Genomic DNA, 10,208 nt, shown 5'->3' on the forward strand with positions numbered 1-10,208 from the left:
TGATACCTGGAGTAGGAAAAAGAGAACCATCCAAGGGCATGCCCTAATAAAGGAAAAGGAATCAAGCTCACTCTCTAGCCAGCACAGATCTAACACTAACCACTGCAGGGTTAACCTGGTATTAACAAAAAAAGGACACTTGCCAACACTGCTGAAAATATGGCACCTAGATGCTGTCCTGTTGGCTCAGTCCAACTATCCTGGTACTCTGCCTGCAAGAATCACCAATTTCTTGAAGCTTCAGGGAGGCATGCAGGCAGTGGGCCTTACTTGGTCACTTCAGTTGCTCACGATTTTCCTTCCCAGTTTCTATATGGTTATGAGCCAGCAACAAAGCAAATCTTACTGTTTCAGAGAAATGCAATCCCAGTGAGGAGGTACAGCATGAGCTACTGCTGACTGAGACCATGAACAAATTGAATCTGGGCATAAGGGGGCATCTGAGTTGGATATCTAAATTTGACTACAGAAGCCATAGGTAGCAGTGTTATTCTGTCTCAGCAAAAGTTGCTCAGCATTATAAAATAACATGAGTGCAAATGCATGCCAGTCCATGAAGCTCTAACACATAATTCAAAGTGTCCAACCTAAGCCAGGAATTTATGCCAAACGAGTGTCTAAGAGTTTCATTCAGAGTTCCCTGCTGGGAAAATAAGTGGGTTTTTTCCTTCTTATTTTCATTAGTTTTAAGAAATACATTTAAAGGATTTGATTCAGTAATGAGAGCATTTAATGAGAGCATTTCCTTTAAAGAGCTGAACAGTTGGCAGCAATATTGCACAAAAGGAATATTTCAAGCATTTGGTTATAGAGATCATGAGTATCACACTTCAAAACAATTTCCTTCAACACAGAAAAGGCATTTCCATTTTCCAGTAGTAAAAGTAAATTCTTCATGCTATTTTTTGGTTTATTTAAAACTAGGCAGAAAGTAAAAAAAACTTTCCAGTGGTTCAGTTCAATGTCAGAAGTGGCCAGGTGCCACTTTGTAGGAATAAATTAAGGGTCCCTCCCCATCACTGACACTCGCTCCTGAGTTGGCACAGCCTGGGTATGTTAGAGAAGCAGAGTGCAGTTCCTGGCGGGGAGGAAGAGGAAGCCATGAATGATTTCTTGTTACCCCTTTAGGCCCTAGACGGCCATGCAGCCGCCTTGGCCATCAGAACACAGGGCTTTTGCAGCTGGCTGGGCAACATCCCCAAAGGCCTCTAAACATAGGGAGAACAGTCAACAGCTAAACACTTTTTTTAATTAAGTTCATTCTTCATACAACAACATGAAGAAAAGATAAGATAATGAGCCACCTGCAGCCTGCACACAAGTGGTATCCAAGGAATAATCAGTTTGCAAAGCTGGGCCAGATATTTTATCTCTGTGGAAGATCCCCAGCAAGTGAAAGAGGCCAGCTGAGTTGCCAACCAGCATTTTAGCAGTGCCTGTGCCCCACTCCTTTCCTGTTCTGCTTATTAGCTTTGTAGACCCAGTGAAAACAAAATGAGTCACCAATAACACCAGCAACTAAGTCTGCCTGGAATCTGAATCTGGCATATTTATAAAACATGTTTTATTTCTGAGAGGATCTCGTTGAGATACTGACATTATTAGCATCCAATCTGCCAAAACCAGGAAAATATATGCAGTCCAAATAAGTGCTGTCAAATATGCAAACCCCAGTGCCCCACAGCACTAGGGAAGCTTTACCGATTAGGCCCCTGAACACAAACTCCTCACTAATTGAAGCCGCATTTTTTGTGTAATATTTTACAATTCCATTTTTCCAATGTTAATGCTGTTTATAACAAATCCACTAACACTGTTTGTGCGGCAATTAAAATGCAAACCAAACTTGCACATGCCAATAATGGATAATTAAACCTCAGCATTAGGCTTGGCATCTAATAAGCTTTCTTACTTTTGCTGTGGTGGCAGATCCCAAACTGAACCTGCACTATTTACAGGTCTCAGGAAACACCAGGGAGAGCCAAGATGATGATGTGTGCTTATACACAAGTCTGATCTAAATGTGTGTGTGCTTAAAGGAAACTAAAATAAACAAACAATACTAGTTATGCCTTTTCCATTTGCTCCCTTTGCAAAACAGAGATGTTGAGTTAATAATACAGTTTGACCCTACAGCACTGCTCCTGGAGTCAGTGCGAGTTTCACATGCATAATCACTGCAGGATTGGCCACAGCAATGTAAAGGAAATCCAAAATGTTTGTTGGACTATGCTCACAGCTAATCCTACTGGCACTGTAAATAGCCTTTGCATTAAAAAAAAAAAAAAAAGTTCTGCTACACAAAACTGTAAAAATAATAAAAAATAAAAAACACGAACAAAAAAAGCCCACTAGCCTCCTAAATTCCTAATAACGTAATCGTTACAGGACTGTACTGCACAACAGTTGAATTGCCAGCAAAACGAGCAAGGTACTGGAGATTCATTCCCTGGGTGTCATTTAGAAATCATTAAAAAAAATTAGGATCTGGAAGTAATGCCTGCGACTAGTCTACTTAGTCTCATGTTTCTATTATAGCCACCCTCATCTTCCTTTCCCTCAGCCCCTCCACTGGGTGTTGCAACCACCTGTTACATCTTGCAGTCCTGCAGACTGTAAACTCTTTCAGGCAGTGACTGTCCTGCTGCATGCCCTTCAGCACCTGGCACAACCAGACAATGATCCTAACAGAGGTTGCTGATGTTACTGTAATGCAAATGCTGAATCACTAGAATGTTACTATATAAATGTTAATTCAAAATGTTAAGTTGCTGTCTCTTACTTGTACATAATCTTGCATTCTGCATCAGCCTAGCCCTTCCCAGAATACAAAGCAAATGAAAAACTTCCTAAGCTGCAAAGAATCAGACAGGTGAGAAGGAAAACCATTTCTGAAATCATTGTTGAGGCCCTGATGTACGGCCCTAATATACTTTAGGCACACAGAATCTTCTTTTTCAATTTCTCCAGCCAGGCAAATCTCCTAATACTGCCCAATGATTTTACAGAGTGAAGATGATTTCAGCAAGTTTAAGCCCAATACTGAGGGCCTTGTTATACATTACACTTAGGATGCATTTTAGATGGTAATAGGCATTATTACAAGTCAGAAAGTTTTCTGAGCAATCTTATGGTAATGCTTTTTCACATCACATCACAGGTACACCAGTGCCATTAAGGAAGCCATCTAGTAATAAGTCATGGGCTCAGTAGTACTGTTTCAAGGCATGGGTGGGAGCATGATTCTGGCCAGTAAATCAGCAGCAGCTCTGGTGTGTTTTAGAAGAGGACAGGGTGGGAACTCGTAGGAGTCTAGGCTAGGCACAGTGTGGGCCTAGATCCATTATCATACCAAACAAAAATATATATTTTAGATTATAGGTCTTGGCAATCTGAGCTTCACTTGAATGGTTTCTAGCACCACGACAACAGAAATGTCCCAGAGTTTACAAGGCCAGGCATTAATTGCATCTGTACTGTGAAGTCTTTTCAGGAATCTGCCATTTGAACATGGAGTTTATCAGCTGTTCCCCAAACCAAATGCTCAGCAAGGATGCAGTGGCAAGCCAAGTAGGATGCAGAACTGCTACCACAATGTTCTTGAGAATGCTTCAAGATGCATAGTTATGAGGGTCAGATGATCGATGTGGTCCACTGCAGTAATAGCTTGCAGACTATCCCCAGTGATGTCTCCAAAGTTTAGCTCTAATAAGAAAGATTTAATGGAGAGAGGGAATAGCTGCTGTGCATGCCAAGGTGCAGACTGATTTCTTTTCTGAGTTCTCATCCCGATGTTGTTGCTGTGATGCATCTGAAAGGAATACACACATCACTGAAGCCAGGACTCAGCTAAGCAAGCTGAGGGGAAGCCTCCTGAGCTGAGGTGTTGGGTTTTTTTTTTAAATTGCAAGCTTCTCTCATTTGGTGAGATTCACTTTTCTCACTAGCAATTATTCACTTTTCACAATCACATTTCTAATCACAAAACCCTCCACTGCCACACAGGTCAAACCTGAGGCTTCACAGAGATGCTTGTCCTTGCATTGCTCAGCTACAATCTCTCTCTTCATTGGAGTTTCTTCCCTGCTTCTCAGTAGTTCTTTTTCCCATATGCCCCCTGCTGCATCACTTACCAGCAAACCCAAACTCACCACTCTTATGACATCATTCAACAGGCTATGTATGCACCTCTATCCCCCTTTTATATGGGGCACAGCCTCTCCACGGGCCAAAACACAACAGGAAAAATACACCCTGGAAATGGAAATAGCAGTGACTTTCCATTTTTCTCTGTGCAGTTTCAAATGAGTTAATGAGATTTATTAAAAAGAGTTCAATACTTTATTTGCTTTTTAAATATCCCCACAACGGAAGTGGAGGGCAGTGCATGTGAAGGAAGGAAATGCACCTGAAGAACACAATGCAATGGAAATAGGTTTACAGTGGTGGCCTGGGTCTCCCCAGAGTCAAGTCAGGAGCTGAAATCGTAGTCCCATCTGTTCACTTCAATGAAAGCCCAAGTGGTCACATAGATGTAACAAATACTGGGTGGGGAAGAGTTAAATACACTTATTGAAGAAGGGTTTGGCTTCCAAACTTCACCCACAAAATGAATTTAGCTAAAATTTTCATTACAACTCCCTTCTCAAACAGCTTCCCAAGTCTCCTCTCATGACATCCAAGGGCATGCAGTATGCTGCCAATTCCTTTCCTGCATACAAAGAGTATATGGAGAGTTATATGAATTCCTCTCTCCCTAAGTTAGTATTCGTTGTGTAACTCTATCAAACATTTGAGGACACTGTATATAAAAAAGATGCCATGCAAATTAACATACTATAAATTTGATATTTTCATTTCCTCACTCTTTTACAAATCAACATCAGTGATTTCTGTGCATAACTGAGCAGAGAACCTTTAGCCACTTTCCATTTTGAGTGAAAGCACTCTATAAAAAAATTTCCTACCTAGTGGTTTAAGTTAAAAAACAAAGGTAGTAAATGGCACTGTTCATTTCAGAAGCATGCATCAGAAAGACCTTCCAACAGACTACTCATTTTACCTTTGATTCGGAGAATAGTGCCAATTAATGCTGGCTGCATCTGTGGCCAAGACTCCAAGAATTTGGACCAGAGCAGAACAGCTGGTTTGCTACCTGCCTCACAAAGCTATAAAGACAGCTACTCATGATATAATCATCCCCATTAGTTTAGTTGGAAAGAATTTTTTGTCAAATGAATGGCAAAGCAGGTAACAAAGGCGACTTTCAGAAAAGATTACAAGAGAAGACAGGAAACCCTTTGATTAAGAAGCTGTTTGAAATGTTATCAATACCTTGATCGCCTGTCGAAGGTCAAGAAAACCATTTCTAATCACCCAGGCCCTGCTTTCTTGAGGGAATTTTCTGCCCAACATACAAAATGAATCTGTTGAACAAATCAGATCTGTCAAAAGCACGTGCAACCACACTCCTCCCTCTACCCCAAATTGCCCACCTGTTGTTAAGATGAATGCAGATTTTCCATGCGACTGCTAAGTTGTTAGCAGTGAGCAGCTCAGGCCAGGTAACCTTCTGCTACGTGATGTGAAAACTGATTTAAAAAGCAGAAAAGGAATAACTATTTCAGGCATCAACTGCATGGACAGAATGTAAAGATTTCAAGGCTCTTAAGGCTTCTTTACATTTACAATGTACTTTTAGAAATACCATAAATCCCATGTAAAGCAGAAAAGGACTAGAACATCCCAAAGGTAGGAATAATAAAACATGAAGTCAGTGGCAGAGGTTGAAGTGCTTCAGCTGTGTGCCTCTGTTGAAGTTAGTGCAGAGCTGGACCCATGTCCATCTGGCTGACAGAATCCTCACCTCCCTCAGTTCAGAGTTAGGGTTGTGCCCATTTTTTATATAATTTCTGAGACTAACATAGTAGTTTCATAGTAGTTTGGGGTCAGAAGGGACCTGAACAGGTCATCTAGTCTGACCCCCCACCACTGGGACAACATAACACAAGTCTAACAACTAAAGTTTGGTATCAAGGATTTCAGATCAGTCTCTAAACTACAGAGTTAGCGTACATCCCCAGATGCAACTGAAAAGGACTCAAGAGAATGAAGAATGAGTTTCAGTGCTGTTTTTTGAGAGAAGCTGAGACACTATTATGCTCCATGACAGTGGTGTTTTAAAAAATGCACAGTATATAGACAAACATTTAGGGCCAAACATAACTACTCTCATTTCATACTCTCCGTAGCCGGCTTTTCATAAGCTAACTCAACATAATAAACAACTTTGGACAGTAAATAAATGAAACAGCAATGAAAGAACTACATGTCTCACAGATTCAAAACTTAGAAGCATATGCAAGCCATAAGCAGCAAAAATTACACTAATTTTACCATATCCTTGTTTTTGAAAGGCAGAATGTAGAAAAAAAAAACATTTCCAGAGCCATGGCCTAAAGCTGGCTTTTTCATGAAGACACTGTTTAAAATGGCATCCCTCTCCCTATGGACTGTACACTTCCTGCGTGCTGGCAGGGAGAAAAAGCTAGTAGCCATATGAAGCACAGTATATTGATGCATCTACTCCTCCATGCTTCTATTCTGGGGAAGAAACCCAGCTTTCCATGTAAGATATGCCCCCCAATTTTGGAAAAACATGTGGGTGGTACGCAAGTAAATACGGCATACTAACCAGGAAAGGAGACTGGGCTGGGTTTTGTTTGGTGAATAATGGTATAAAGGAAAAAGACACAAGTATGCTGAAAATGCCCCCAGAAGTTAAGATTTGTAAGAAGAATGTTATCTTTGCCACATTTTTGACTCCTACCATTCTCATTTTTTGTCCTGTCTCTGCCACCTTGCTTGCTTAAATTCTTTCAAGGGTACTGTCCACGGAACAGTCATTTTCCTCCTCTGAATATCCTCCAAACCTCAAGAGGTAGCATCTGACCAACACCGAAGCGTGCCTGGCTCCCTAACTTGCTTGTTCCATGACAGTCTGCCACATCCAACGAGCAAAGATTTTAGGGGCTGCTTGAAGAAGTACATATGTTTCTATGTCATGTATAAACTACCACATAAGCTGTCTGGACCAAAGACCCTCCTATCCCTTTTAAGCACCAATCAGTTCTTTCTTAATAAATAACTACAGTTTTCTTAAAGGATGCCTCTGAAATGTGTCTACAAAAGCTATGGAGCACTGGCTTCCTCTTTGTGACCATGCATTATACTGATTGCTAAAATGTTTGATAGAGCCACCTGCTGTAACTCTACCAGCTCAAAGCACCTGACATTGTGCTAAACCACATTTCACTTTACATGCCTAGATGGTAGGTACTCAGCTACATCACTGCAGCCTCTCTCATCTATGCAGTTTTGCATTCAATTTCACCCTGGAGGGGAAGTGGCAGAAGGGGAGAGTTCTTCCCACCTTTCAGCCCAATAAGCTACTGGTTTGATTACGGCACATGCCCAGGGAAAGGGACACTCGGGCTCCAGGCCTCCCTGACCCAGAGCAAATTAATTATTCTTTCTTGACGACTACAGCAAAGTGCTGGATTCTGCACTTCAATGTTTTCAAATTCAGCCTAAACGTATATTTGGAAGATATGCTTTAGCAAAACACAAGCTGGAGACACAATATGAGCCGAGTGCGGATGAAATTTAGGGTTATGTCACAGAAGGGACTACTAAATGATCTATGATCCCTGATGGTTTTAAGTTCTATTAATATAAATTGATCACCCCGTTTGCTAATCATAAAAGACTGCAACCCAAACTGCCTCTGTGTGTTTCTATTTCATACATTGTATATTTTAATCTGACAACTGTTTTGATTTTGTTCAAGATATCACATATACAACTTCAGGTTTGTGACAATGCAAAAGGAAGGCAATAGCACAGGAAACAAAACTTCTCACAAAATTATGCTAAATTTTAAGCTACAGTGCACAAGTAACAAACTCCAGGAGTAACCAACATGGTTTTAAAGATCTGATTACTTTTCAAACTGGCTGCTTATGATATGCTCAAAATGTGCAGCTAAATATACAACATAGCTCAAACATGACGTATCAGGTGTTAAAGCTTGGAAATCAATTGCTCTAGAATATAGGAGCCTAAAACATGAAGACAGCTCACTGAATAACCTAGTTCAAATCCTCATGCGTGTCACTTTCCACATGTGCTACTTGGGTAGTCCTGCTCTAAGTTCATACATGTACAAATTAAGAGACAATCATTATTAAATAGGAATTTGAGTGCCATTGGGATGCCTAATATTATTCAATACAAAGCAAAACAGTTCTTGTGCAAAAAGGGCTGACAGTCAATAATGCATTACATGGCAGATAAATAGGAAATAGAAGGTCAAGTTTCATAGTAGTGTAGCTACTTTTTTCTTTTTAATAATAATTTCAATTTAACTGTTAAAGTACTCTGTGAGGAAGAGCAGTGTTAGTTCTCTTCTTCACAGAATACCTAAAATATAGCTTTAGGTCATTTTTTCACATTACGATTAACTAATACAATGAAAGACCTAATGATAAATGCATGTAATGCAAGTTAGTTGTTATTCAGGCTTACAAGGCATTTATCAACAAAATGGATAAAAACTGAAAGCATAAAAAATGTATATGAAAAATACCAAATGACTCCCACAGGATTGGAAGATAGGGAATTCTTGTGCATTAACACAAGAATACTGTAATAAATAAATACATTTAAAGCACAAAATTATTTCTTGATGAACAATCTTTATTTGATTTAAGAAACCACAGAGATATTTCAGAGACAAACAACTGCTGGAGTTGTACTGTAGAAAACATAGGTCCTCCAATGGTATAGAGAGACATTAATTGCAAGGCAATTTTTGGTCTCGGGGATAAAGTGTTTTCTATCCCAACTGAGCAGCTAAACGAATGTCTGACAGGGGCCACAGAGGTATGGCAGATTAATGGGTAAATGAAGGAATACAAGGCAGTTAAGCTTTGGGGCAGGTTACCTAGGGAGACTGTAATCCCCGTCACTGGAGGACTCTTAGAAACAAGTCAGGAATAGATCTAGATATACCTGAATTCACTTCAGAGCAAGAGCTTTGACTAGATAATCTCTTGAAATCCCCCCTCCCCCCTTCCGCATTTCTGTGACACTATTATTCCATGAAACTCTTTGTCAGATTGTCTGCACTGGGTCTGGTGTACAGTACAGCAACCTAGGCTAAACCCTGGAGGGTTTTATGCAACCGTACGCCAGTTAGGCATCTATCTGCCCATCTGTCTTTGGTATCCACAGAATGCACAACTCCCCTCCCGGCCCCAAACATCATAAGTGCCTCACACTCTGTAATCCATTTACCCTCATGACACCCCCATAATTTAAGAAAGTATCATTACCCCAGTTTTACAGATGGAAACTAAGACTAATTTGCCCAAGGATGTCTGTGAGGGTCTAAATGCAGACCTTCCCTGAGGACTGGACTGCCTTCCTTTCACTGAACTTTTGAGAAACATCAGTCTTCCCCAGACCAGGGGAAAACTCAGCTGCTCTGGCACAAAGAGATATGTCCCTAACTGAAAGCACAGCTCCAAGTTGTTGCTGGATTTTTTTAAATAGTGCTGAGAGTCAACTTTGACCCAAACACATTTCTACTGTACAACGTCTGACTGCAACAATTTTATAGTCAAAGTACAAACAACTGAGAAACATTTTTTCCAGCAAGTTTTGACTTAATTTGCAGCAAATGAAACAATATCGTAGAGAAAACTGATTCAGTAGCACCCTGAAAAGGTAACCAAATTCACTTGAAATGTGCTCTGTATTGTCTATGATGATCCTATAGGGTATTGGGAAATCAAGCGCAGCCAGTCACAAAAGTGACGCTGTGGAGATTAATGTCAACTTTTATCCGTCATTTTGACAAGTTCTCTTGTGTGAGCATGAAATTTTAAAGGCACAGTGTCAAAACAAAATGAAAAAGTCGTAATGCTCTCAATCTACTGTTCTCAGAGGGATAGAGCAAGGAGAGGAATATAGAAAAATCAATTTAATGATCAAAAGCAAAGATACTTGACTTCCCTGGTCATTTTGGCAGTTTGCTTTTATCTGCATGGTTCTTGCCTCTAAATCATGGAACAGTCTGACATTTAAAAGTAAAAAAGTGCTAATATATTAAAAGAAATTTGATTGGAGCAGCAATTCACCTCTCT

At 40.2% G+C, this 10,208-nt stretch overlaps 1 long non-coding RNA gene across 2 annotated transcripts; it reads right to left on the reverse strand.

The window, feature by feature from the left end:
- Window positions 1–3,750: 3,750 nt before the first annotated feature.
- LOC112548532 lies at window positions 3,751–5,562 on the reverse strand. 2 transcript variants are annotated; one of them, XR_003092234.1, is made up of 3 exons: window positions 5,496–5,562; window positions 5,335–5,404; window positions 3,751–3,811 (listed from the first exon to the last, which is right to left on the reverse strand). It is a non-coding gene; the product is annotated as an uncharacterized LOC112548532 (long non-coding RNA). The 2 variants fall into 2 exon arrangements; XR_003092233.1 differs by lacking the exon at window positions 3,751–3,811 and adding an exon at window positions 4,559–4,711.
- Window positions 5,563–10,208: the final 4,646 nt, after the last annotated feature.

The sequence above is a fragment of the Alligator sinensis genome, unplaced genomic scaffold (genome assembly GCF_000455745.1).
Source record: "Alligator sinensis unplaced genomic scaffold, ASM45574v1 scaffold611_2, whole genome shotgun sequence".
Classification (NCBI taxonomy): domain Eukaryota; kingdom Metazoa; phylum Chordata; order Crocodylia; family Alligatoridae; genus Alligator; species Alligator sinensis.